Below are 12502 nucleotides of genomic sequence, written 5' to 3'. Positions count from 1 at the left end.
CCCAGGCATTCCTAACCTCAAACCTGAGGTCAACCACAGTCTCTACACCAAGATTCGTCTTACAGCTTGGATCAGGGCTAGACAGCCTGCAGAGGATACTTCTGCTGCCATTCTCCTTGCACTGATGTGAATTAGATAGATGATAGACAATGGGGCCATCTGTTGTATAAACAGGGCTGTACTGATTTGGACTTTTTTTCAATCTTAGATAAGGATAATTTCTGGATCATAAAGATACATGATACGAGCTAAATAAAAACTTAGTTCAGGATGCAGGGCATATAATCTTCAGATTGATTGAGCTGTCTTTTGACATTTTGTGCAAATAAGGCCCAGGGAAGCAGGAGCAAACTTCAGCATTGTGTTAATATGAGTCTAATCCAGATTATGAGATGTGGAGGGGCTGGCAAATTCACAAATGTTTCCTCTTTTTTTGCTGCCTTCCAGTCCCCCTAAAAATGCTACAACTATGTGCTGGGGAAAATAGGGCAGAGGGGTTTTCTGTGAGCAGCCTGTCTGTTAATGGAAGTAAGATCCAACATCCAACTCTACATATTTAATGTTATTTAATCTATAAAGTTACTGAATTGTCATAAATAGAGAAAAATGGCCACTATGTATTGCTGCTGCAAAGTATTACAGATATGCTAAGATAGGATTTCCTTCTTCTTTGGACTCCTGCCTTTGGTTATATTTCATAAACTATATGGGATACTGAAGAATTCAGTAAACATAATCTCCCTGGAAAAGATAATGCTAGGATTTCTTCTTAAAATGTTTTATAAACATAAGTCATACCATGTCCTTTCGGATTTATCTTACGTTGTATTCATATGAATATACTGTAAGTAAACAGACTAACAAAACAGCTTGGTCAATTCTCCCTCCTTTCATTTGATGGGACATTCCAGGGCAGACTTCTACAGAATAAGAGAGGCTTATTGGTGACTTTGAAAGTTTCCGTAAAACCTGTGGATTACACTGTGTGAGCATGTGGATGAGTGGAAAGTAGCAGATTCTCAAATAGTTCTGACCTTAGCATTTACTGTATTTATTATTCATGTTCCATGTAGGATAGAACACTGGGAACGACACGTATCAATGCCCAATGACATTCTCAATATCCTATATCCAGGTTTCTCTTTGTGTCAACTGCATCACTTGAAAAAAGCAAGAGATCACTCCCAACATTCATTTTCCCCGACCAGCTGTAAAATGTAACTTTTCTCCTTGACTGGCTATGCTGAAAAGCTGACAAATAGTTGCTTCCAGCTCCCACCCATGGGATGGCTTAAGTAGGTACAAGTCACTAGTATAAAAGCTAAATGCGCAATTTGTTATATAAAGGTTTGTTACATATGACATTTTATTCAAAATAAGGCTACAGCTGTGCACTTCATTAACTAGTCTGCCAGAACCAGTATCATAAAGCTTCCACACTCTCCCTCATGACACACTCTATGCACAGTATCTATGCAGTCAATGCAAAACACTTTGCATCAACTTTCTGCCTTTGTAGAAGTCAGAAATATGAAAACACATGCAACGCTTTGCAGCAGTCATTATATGCAATGATGCTTTTATAGAACTGTGTCCTTTCAGCATTTTACAGAGCCTAAAACAGTTAATTATTTGGACTACAGCTCCCAGTATTCTACAGCTGGCACAGCTACATGGACATCTATAAACAGAAAAAAATATACAGCCATTGTCTTTTCTTATTTGAAATAATCAAGTCAATTCTAATTTGTGGAGAATACTCAGAAGTGGTTTACCACCCCCCTCTTCTGGGGGACCCTGGAACTGTGCAGCTTGCCCAAGGCCACACAGGCTGGCTCTTCTCCAGGTCACAGTGGGGAATCAAACTCCCAAATTTTGGCTCTAATAATGCCATTACAGACCAATAAGCAAGAACCTAGAAGTAGCAAACTATATTTGTTTTTGGCTGTAAGATGATCTAGGGTTCAATTCCCATCTGCTTTGGTTCCTTTTAGAAGGGAAGCACCTGAAGTCTTACTGGCATTTAAAAAATATTTGTAATTATTTACAAGTATTTAGGCCGAGCAAAAATGGGTGCAGACTCAACATAAACATTGCAATAGACAACCAAAGTAAAAAAAAGGGTTATGTTGTGGTCTGAAAGAGGATGCTTGCATTGTTATCTGTTCCCAAAAGCCCACTGTGCAAATGAGTTCATTTTTCCTAATGAAAAGAAAGGAAGCAAAAATTGAAGGGTACTCATTTACAAATTTCAAAGCATTTATCCTTTCTCTTAATGAGCATGGCATGCAAGCCATTGCAGTCATTATCTCCCATTAGCAACCACCACATGTTTACTCTATAAACCAATTTCCAAGATTAGTCTTGATCCTGGATGCTTCCTGTTGTTTGTTCTGGGAAGACAGAGGTTGTCTTCTGGCTCCAGTGTGACAATCAAACCAATATGCTCTCTGATGGTCTTTAAGATCATAACAGAATTAGAGAAAGATGCTACCTGCAAGCTATTTTATGGTCCCAAACTGATGAGGACTTGTGGGCTAAGATTCCACTCTAGAATATGGAATAACAAATATTCCTTTATCCACTCTGGAGTGTTCATAAAAATTACAATGCATTTATTTCTATTTCTCTGCATTAAAAAAAGCATCAGTCTTGTGCTCTCTTGTAAATATGACTGCCTTGCATAGCAATTGTACATATAATTTCATGTTTATCATGTCTGGTTGTGCTATTTAACTTAAAACTGGTAACCATTATTGTAAGCATTTTGATTATATTCATGGCCAGACCCCATCCACAGTTATTTTGAATTTAATTTTATGTCTTGAAGTGTTTTCCCAGCCTCCAGCCCACCCCATCTCAGCTTTCCTGACAACATAACGCTGCAATTAGAATGCATGGGGCAGTGACAAGGTCTGGCTAGATGTTTCATTTAACACCATATCACCAGTTTCAGGTACTGTATCTCACAGTCTACAACTGATGACAAGTGTCTCTTCATTCTCCACATACTTCCCTCTCCCTTTGTTTTTAAGCTTCCATTCTAATTCTGTTTTGCAATTGGAGTGCTTCATGTTTGTGGCGGATGTGGGACATTTAACTGTTTCACCTGTCATTCTACAGGGCTATGGGGTTTCTTACATAAGTGCTGTAACACGAAACTGGCAGCTACACTTCCAGCTAAGAAACTACAAAATGCTGCTTTTAAAAAAGATTCTCAAACTATTTGTTCCACCCACATTACTTCCCCCATGTGAAACGGTTTGTAACTCTCGAGAAAAATAAAATTCCCACAAACACCCCAACAGGTGTTATAGCACCAAATAGAACATTCAAAAAGAAAGCTACTCATAAAAAATTGTTCCACTTTTGAAAACTTATCTTAGGAGAGAAAAGGGGGAACTAGGAACCAGAAATTGAAATGGGATATAGGAGAAGACTCTGGGGAAGGCAAGGGAAGAGAGCATAGCCACAGGGCACACATCATAGGATATGTCAGAAGCATGGCACAAACAAAGGGGTGTCCAACAGTAAAACAAAAAAGGGAAGGATATTTTAGGAATTAACTACAGTGGACCCTTGACTTACAGACGGCTTGACTTACAGACTTTTTGAGTTACAGACTTCTCTGGCCGCAAAATTTACGGTAGGTTTGACTTGCAGCCTGAGAATTGACTTACAGACCAGAAAAAAACCAAAATGGAACAAAAACGGCCTGTTACGGGATTAATCAGTTTTCAATGCACTGTAGGTCAATGGAGACTTGACCTACAGACTTTTTGACCTGCAGCCACCGTTCCAATATGGATTAATTCCGTAAGTCAAGGGTCCACTGTAGTATAGAAACCAATGGAAAAAACGACAAGGTAAGCTAAACATAATCTGGCTCTTGAAAATAAATATGGCAAGAGAAGCATAAAAGCTCACTCACAGAGCAAGACAATGTAAACATCTGGAAAACTCCTTAGGACTGTCCCGTGGAAAGGGATAAAGTTTGAAGGCACTTCTTGTGCTTCTGGCTGGATAACTGGGATAGGGTGGGGGAGAGAATGGGGCTCTTCGATTCCATTTTCCTCCAGTTGCTCTGCACAACCTGGGATTCTCCAAAAGGTCTGGACTACACATTCTCTCATCTTTGCTCTTTGGTTGCTAGCCAGAACTGAAGGGAATTGGGGTCCAACATTTCTGAGGAGTGCCAGGCTATGGAAGGCTAGCACGGAAGGAGGCTGACAGATGTAGGAACTGCTGACATAATCACACAGGAAGAGACGTCAGCTGGTCAAATCTGCTGGATGACTTACTCAGCAGCATCATAGTTCCTCATCTGCATCATGTATCATTTTTTAAAGATTAAAAGGAAGATATTAGCTGCAGTGTAGGCGTTTGAGGGTTTCGCCTGCTATTTAAGGTTCATGAAGATCTTCCCGCAAGCTTTTTCCTGTCAAGTGGTGAATGTGCTATTTTTGAGTGTATCTTTTACCCTTAATAGTTTTAAAATGCATAACAATGGTTACAAAGATGTTCTCTTCCCATCTGTCTTACCACAATATTTGACTTGCTGCAGCTTTTTGCAGTACTTTTATTCTCAGAAGCAGTTTCTTTGTTTGCTGGCACAAGGCAGCTCACAACAGTTAAAACCATATAGTATTAACAAGTTAAAAATACCATACAAAACTATATGCTAAAAAAACAATTAAACATTGATTACAAACCGTGACATTCCCCCCGGTGTTCCCACTTTGGATCATTTTGGAGAAAAATGGCATATTAATGCAATAATAATAATAATAATAATAATAATAATAATAATAATAATAATAATAATAATAATAATAATAATAATAATAATAATAATAATAATAATAATAACAATGATAACAATGATAACAATGATAATAATAATATAGGTGTAGATAGGATTGAATTGTATTGTGCAATCCTGTGGATACTGTATTCAGTACAGCTTACTCCCATATATGTGTGTATAAAATTTCAATGAGCTGAAATTCAATGGATGTAACCCTTATAGTTAGGCATGGTAACGTTTAGGAAGCAAGGACAGGTTACATTACAACACAGATTTAGAAGTTGACCATTCCATGATATTTATACTTTCCTTTGTGGAACCTAAATGACATACTCACCCAGTAATAATATATCAGCAGTCAGAGGTGAGCACTGCAGTTTTGTTTCAGAGCTAGAAGCCAAACAGAGGAAATGGGCTCGATCCACAAAAGCTCACATTAAAATACAGCAGTTAGTCTTTAAGGTACCACAATACTTTTGTCTCTTGTTTGTGTGTGTGTGTGTGTGTGTGTGTGTGTGTGTGTGTGGGTTTTTTTTTTTTTTTTTTTTTTTTTGCTTTGTATTGTTTTTATTTTGCTGTTTCTTGGCTAACAGCTTCCATGAGATTCTGGTCAGCCCAGGAGTTTGTTTGTCATAACTGAACAGCAACTAAGCAGAAGTCCTAGATATGAGTAGCTTAGCAGAATCTTACAGCATGAACTTTATAGACTTTTTGCCCTGACCTAAAGGAAACTGTCCTTAACAAGTCTGAGGCTCTAGTATAGGTTTTCAGAAGAAAAGGCAATCTATGCCACCTAGTGGACATAAAGCAAATACCAATTACAATAGCTGACAATTTCACCAACTTGGTGCTGTCCAGGTATCTTGGACTACAGCTCCCATAACTGGTTAGTTATGATGGATATCATAAACCATTTCTGAGTGTTCTCTACCTAGAAAACCCTGAAAAATGTTGCCATAAGGCACAATTGACTTGGTGGCTTATTATTATTATTATTAAAGAGTATTACCCAGTGTAGTGTAGTAGATAGAGTGACAGAATAGGATTCTGGATTCGAATCCCCACTCAGCCATGAAAACTAACTGAGGGAATGGAACTGGTAAAACCACTATTTAAATTTCTCACTTACCTTTAAAACCCTATTTGGGTCGCTGTAAGTAACTTCCAACTTGGCAGCACATAACAATAACAGCCTGTGTATAAATTCAGGTAAGCTTTAAAATTAACAATGTGCTGGTGAGACTTTCAGCACGTGCAGCTTCTCCTATTAAGAAAAATAGCTCCTTACAAATCCATGATATATGCCAATTAACTATAAAGCTGAAACTGGACTTCAAACACAACTTAACACCTAAGTAAATGAAGAGTGATATAGTGTGTTTTAAGAACATAGCTAGGGAAACACAAACAAAATCCCCAGTCATGACTGGTTAGGTTTGTAGCCCTGTGCCAAGTGTTCTTTATGCAAGATAGCATTTCAGCCCATGTGATGCAAATGGCACGCAGCCAACAAAATGCCTGCTTGCATGCCTTGTTCAAGGTTGTAACATTGCACACCTGGCAATCATCCTGTCAGGGCTGAAACTTAGAAAATTTGGACTGGAGCCAAATATAACATGATTCAATTAACAAGGCTTTTCAATTTATTAAGTTGTCTTAAACGTTTCCCAGTTTACTCAGAATCCACAATGCCAAGAAACTGCAGCTGGCCATATCTTTTATGAGCATGTTAGTTACACAATATAAATATGGCATACAATGTTGTGGTTAGTTCTAGCCTCACTATCATCTTTGATCTGGATGGCTGCCTGTCATAGTGGTGGACCTAAATGCCACAGTTGCCTGTTCACAATAACAGACACATGGAGTACATTCAACTACAGCTACAATGCAAATGAAGCTACCATTTGTCCTTACAAGACTCAGCTAGCAGGCAGTTACATCTACATAATATAGAACGATAGCACAAGAAGGGACCTTTAAGATCATCTAGTCCATACCCCTACCACTGTGTGGGGCACTTTTCCTTTACACTAGAAAATGGACAAGGTGGAGATTAATGCTGACCTAGTCATTGTTTGCAGATGTAGCAATGATGTTGCATACTATTGCCTACTCCACATTCAGAAGAGTATTGTGATAACTGTGTCGGTATCAATCAACTGCAGAGCCGCTAAAGTATTTGCAGACAGCAAATTTTCCCTCTCGTGGATAGCTGAAATAAGAGCTGCCCGAGTAAAATGGTCCACAGAAATGGTTACCCTTACAAGACAGTTACTATTAACTGAGCCCCACTCCTCCTTTGGTAATTCCATTGTATCAGCCGACTCAATCTTGGCTGCTCTAGAGGCCTATAAAAGGCTGATAAATCATCTGCAACCTTATCTGACATACAGAAAGTTAAAGTCAAGACCCTTCCAAGCTGTCAACTCTAAATCCTGGTTCGACGCAGAATGTAAAACAGGTGGGCTCCAGTTGCCTCCCTATTTTCTTGGATTAATTATACAACGTGTATTCTGGAGGACTGCGGATTAGCCATTATAGTACCAATATTTAAACGAGGCAGTGGAGAAGACCCTTACATCTCCCTCCTTCTGTATCACATAATTAACATTGTTCAGTTTTGTCACTACTTTATAAGGACCCTCTCAAGCTAATTGCAGCTTGTGACCCTTGACTGGCCTAAGTAAAAGAACTTCATCCTCAGGCTCAAAAGTTCTTCCACGGGCTTTCTTGTCATACCAGGTCTTCTGCTTAGTCTGGGCAGCTCTTAAGTTCTTTCCGGCTATCTCTAGAGACCTTTGCAGGGTGTTTTGCAACCTGTGCAACCTGTACCACTGAATCTGGGTCACTTTCTCTATGGTCTTCCCAGTTCATGCGGAGCAAATCTAAAGGTCCACACACCTCCCATCCTAGCAGCAACTCAAAAGGACTGAATCCAGTGCTTTCTTGCGGAATGCTCCTATAGGTGTATAATAGGGGTTATATTTTGCAGTCCCAACCATTTGGGTTCTCTGCTACATAAGCCTTAATCATGTGCAGTAATGTGCCATTAAATTTTTCAATTAGTCCGTTAGTCTCAGGATGATATGGGGTAGAGTTGATTTGGGTAATCCCACAGGCCTTCCATAACCTCTTTATCAGTCTGGAGGTGAAGCTAATTCCCAAATCACTGACTATTTTGCTAGCAAATCCCAATCGGCTCATGTAACTAATTAAGGCATCTGCCACCATGTCAGTTTCCATGTTACGTAAAGGAATTGCCTCAAGATATCTGGTGGCAAAATCCATAATGGTCAGTATGTATTTATTTCCCCTTCTGGTAGCTTTAGGTAAAGGACCCACCAGATCAATTCCCAGCCTTTGGAATGGGGTAGAGATGACTGGCAAAGGAAATAATTTGGATTTAGTCCTGTCCTGCCCTGTCCCTCATCTCTGAAAGACATCACAAGTTCTGCAAAAATAAGTAATCTGTTTACCTGGCGAAAAGAAGTTTTGGGCAACCCTTCTTTTGGTTCGAGTGATCCCCATGTGAGCCCCAAACAAACTACTGTGAGCTTGATTTATGATGTTCTCCCTGTGTTTACTAGGAAACACTAATTGCTTTTGGGGTTCCCCCTTTCCTCTGTATGGGGTGGCTAACATTTCCCTATACAAAAGGTCTTTATGCCTGCAAGATCTCTCAGGGCATTTAGGAGACAGTTTAGTGGGCATTCTGACTGCTTAAAAGCAGTCCCCAAGCTAAAGTCTTCCTTCTGCTTCTGAGCAAAATTATTTTTATTGTGACTCTTCAGTAGTGTGAAATCAGCTTCAGCACTACTATTAAGCTGGGTATCCAAGGAAATCTCTCTCTCCAGGCTTCTCTCTGATACTGTATCAATCTCAGCTGCAGAAGATGAGGCTTGACACTAAATCACTCTTGACATGCACTATTAAATCCCAACCAAGTAGAAAAGCTGCTGGTATTTCATCTGAAATGGCTACCTGCCACTTTCCAGACTAATTCCTATAGCCTATTTGGATCTCAGCCACTTTTAACACCACAGCTTCTTTTCCAATCCCTTTTAGGGTCATTGTTCTGCCTGGAATTATGTCATCCTGGGCTATCAGAACAGAATGTACTATGGAAATTTGAGACCCTGTGTCCCTTATAGTGAAGTATTTCTTTCCTCCCACAACTATTTCTTCACCAGCGTTTCTGAGGAGGGTATTGTCATTTCTAATGTAAAAACAATGTACCACAGGGGCTTCAGGAATGTCCTGCTCCTCAAGATCAGTAGAAGCTGTGCTCGTCATGGAAACAGGTCTCTGGTTACTGCTTCCCTCAGCCGATCCCTCTTGTTTTAAAAATACACTTTTTTTGTTTGATTATCACTCTTCCCTGTACTAGGTTTATTTTGCACACACTGGAATTGTAAATGGCCTGGCTGTCCGCAGTTAAAACATTTATAATTCTTTCTCTCATTCTGAGGAGATCTGGAGAACTTTGACTCAGGGTTTATTGGCTTTGGTGGACAAGGCCTTGGCAATTTAGGAGAAGTACTACGCTGGCCCTATCTTTCTGTTGTTTTACTGATGTAATTTTTATTAAAGGGCTTCTTATTGTTGCCCCAGTTGGGTCTGTTAACTCTTAGCTCTGAGAATCTGGGGTTCCTGTACTCATTAATATAATCTGCCTGTTCACCAGCTTCTAGTAGATTTTTAGGATTTTTGTCCCTAACTAAATAACGCACTTCCCCAGGTAATATGGAGTAAAATTGTTCTAACCCAATCAAATTCTTCGTTTGTTCTAGACAAGTGATCTCCTCCCTTTCCACCCACTTCTCAAGACATTGCAGCAATTTAGCTCCCAACTGTGAATACAATTCCTTCTGCCTTTTAGCAAGAATATGAAATTTTCACCTCAGGTGTTCAGCATTAATAAAAAACCTTGAACCAACCATCTTTTTATACACCTTAAAATCTCTGGCCTTCTCTAAGGGCATCTGTGAATATAACTCAGCCAAATCTCCACTTATTTGAGCTCTCAAAACAATCATCCTTTCATCATCTTGAATTTCAAAGTCCCAGCAGGTGCGCTCAAAAGCAATGAGAAAAGATTCGGGACAGTCCCCTCTTTTATATTGGGGAAATTTCTTAAGATCAATTTTTGAGAGAATCCCCCCTCCAACACTGTTGTTATTGTTAAGGTTATTGTTTGGAGCAGAAATTTCTAATTGTCTCATTTGTAATTCAAAGTCCATTTCCCTTTGACGTAATTCCATTTATCTAGCCTCAGCCTCAGCTTTTTCCCTGATTTCTAGTTGTTTTAGCTCCTGCTCAGCTCTGAGCTGTAGTTCCTTAAATTCTAATTCCTTGGTTTTTAGCATGCATTCCTGTTCCAGCTTCCATTTTTCAAACTCCTGGGAGCTTAATTCCTTATGTTCCTCTGAGGCACCCTCATCAATTTCTTCCTGTTCTGAGTTAAAGGGTCACCATTTCCCTCCATTTCTTGAGGTAAAACCTCAGCCTCAGGACTCCCCCTTTTGGTACATTTGGGTGGCATATTCACTTCTGGGATGATTAGTACAGAGTGTTTATTGATTTTAAAAGGACCTGTATTTCCTCTTTTACTTCCAGTCACTAAAATAGTTCTATTTCAAGCAAAAGCTTTCTCCTCTTTTCCCTCAGATCTGCTCTGACCTCTGGCTTCTGCTTTTCTCACAAGCGCTCTCTAAACTCTTAGCACCTTGAGCCTTAAGATAGTCCACTGGATCTTCAAATCCTGAAGTAAAATACAAGAAGTTTCTTTCAGAGTCGTTCCCTAACTTAGACCCCCCGATCTGGGTTCAGAAGCCCCCACCACTAAGCTTTTGCCAAAAGCTCTAGTGAGGAACCAAACTTCTTTGTCACCGTCCTCTAAAAGGTACCCTTGACTCAAGAAAATTCTTTTTAAAATCGGGCTTGACTGGAATTCAGGTCCGAACTCAGGCTTCACTGGATTCTTTCGTATCCCACCGCTGGACACCAATTGTGGCGTTCACCCCTCATGCCCCCTTGATTGACCGTCAAGACTCAGAGTACTCGAAGGCAAACAATTCCTTCTTTTACACTGCTGCCACCAGGTGATCACTAAATCACCATTACTCCAGGAAGATGATGATTCAGTTCCACACTTTAAAGTCTTTAAAATATAACTTTTGTTTATTGATTACAGAAATTGATAGTGATTCATGAATATCTTCTATACCGTGTTTCCCCGATAATAAGACCTATCCCGAAAATAAGCCCTCCCCTTCCTGTGTAACATTCCTCTAAAATAAGCCCTCCCCCGAAAATAAGCCCTACTGTATATGCCGGCGTATAACACGACCGGCCGTATAAGATGGGGCCCCGGGAAGAGGCTTTGGGGGGGCGGCGGCAGGAGGAGGAGGAGGGGGAAGAGGGAAAGGGGGATGGCCGGGTGAGCCAGCGTTCCTCCCGGCGGCGGTCAGGAGGGAAGCGGCGCTCACGCGCTTGCTCGGGCACCCCCCCCGCATTCCCTCCTCCTCTTCCTCCTCCTGCCGCCACCGGGAGGAAAGCAGACGGGCAGGCAGTCGGGAGGGAGGAAGAGGGAAAGCGGAGGAGGAGGAAGAGGAGGAAGAGGGAAAGGGGGGGTGGCCGGGCGCGCACGTGTGCGTGCCTCTTCCCTCCCTCCCGCCTGCCTGGCCAGCGCGCCCCGCATCACTCTTGCGGCGACGGCGGCGGCTCCTCCTCTTTCCCCGCGTTTTTTGGGTTTAAATGGCCGCCGGAACAGCCGAAATGGCTGTCAATGTTCATTAAAATAAGCCCTCTGGTGTTTTTCTGTCCCCAAAAAATAATAAGACAGTGTCTTATTATCGGGGAAACATGGTAGGTAAATTTATTATCAGCAACAATCTTCTGTTTGGTAATATACTCCTAACTAATCACCTCTCAGATTTCCCCAAACTCCACACTCTATCTCCTTCTCCACTCTCTCACGCTACTCATTCTCTCTCTGACTGACTCCCTCTCAGGCTCCACCTCTTATCACATCTCTCTAGACTCTGACTCCCAGCAACATGAATATACATGAACAATTAACATAACAAATATGAACCATCAACATAATAAAAGGGAATGCTACAATGTATCAATGCTGCTTTATGCAGTTGATGCAGTTCTACTCTCATTAACATGTGTGGGACTGAGAAGACTCTTGAGGGGGCTTTCTTCTTACTGTAATCGAGAGCAGTTAGTAATTACTTACCAGAAGACCAAAGTTCCCGTGGTCAGTAGAAGAAATGTAAAGCACAATTGAGCTATCAATGGCCATCCCATAGAGCAGGTTTCCAGCTACAAATACTTGTGTATAATCTTTCATGCCTCGGGTTCCTGGGCCCCCCACATAAAGCATGCAGTACTGAATGCTCATTAAAGTGCAGCGGCATTAACAAAAAAATTTTCACGCATTTTTTCAAGTTATGTCAAAGACAAATGAATTCTACATTCAAGCCTGTCTTCTCAGCAGCAACTAACATCACTAAGCTATCACACTTTGAAGATATCAGGATCAGGCAGAGCTCACTGGGAATGCAATTCAGCTGGCACAGTCTCAACTCTCAACATGAGAGCCAGGGCTGTGGGCTAGAGCGAGATTTGGGCACCTGGCACAGCCAGCAGTCTCCCACCCAGTTGGCCTGAAACAGGGGTGTG

The sequence above is a fragment of the Pogona vitticeps genome, chromosome 2 (genome assembly GCF_051106095.1).
Source record: "Pogona vitticeps strain Pit_001003342236 chromosome 2, PviZW2.1, whole genome shotgun sequence".
Classification (NCBI taxonomy): domain Eukaryota; kingdom Metazoa; phylum Chordata; class Lepidosauria; order Squamata; family Agamidae; genus Pogona; species Pogona vitticeps.
This window is presented reverse-complemented; position numbering follows the sequence as displayed.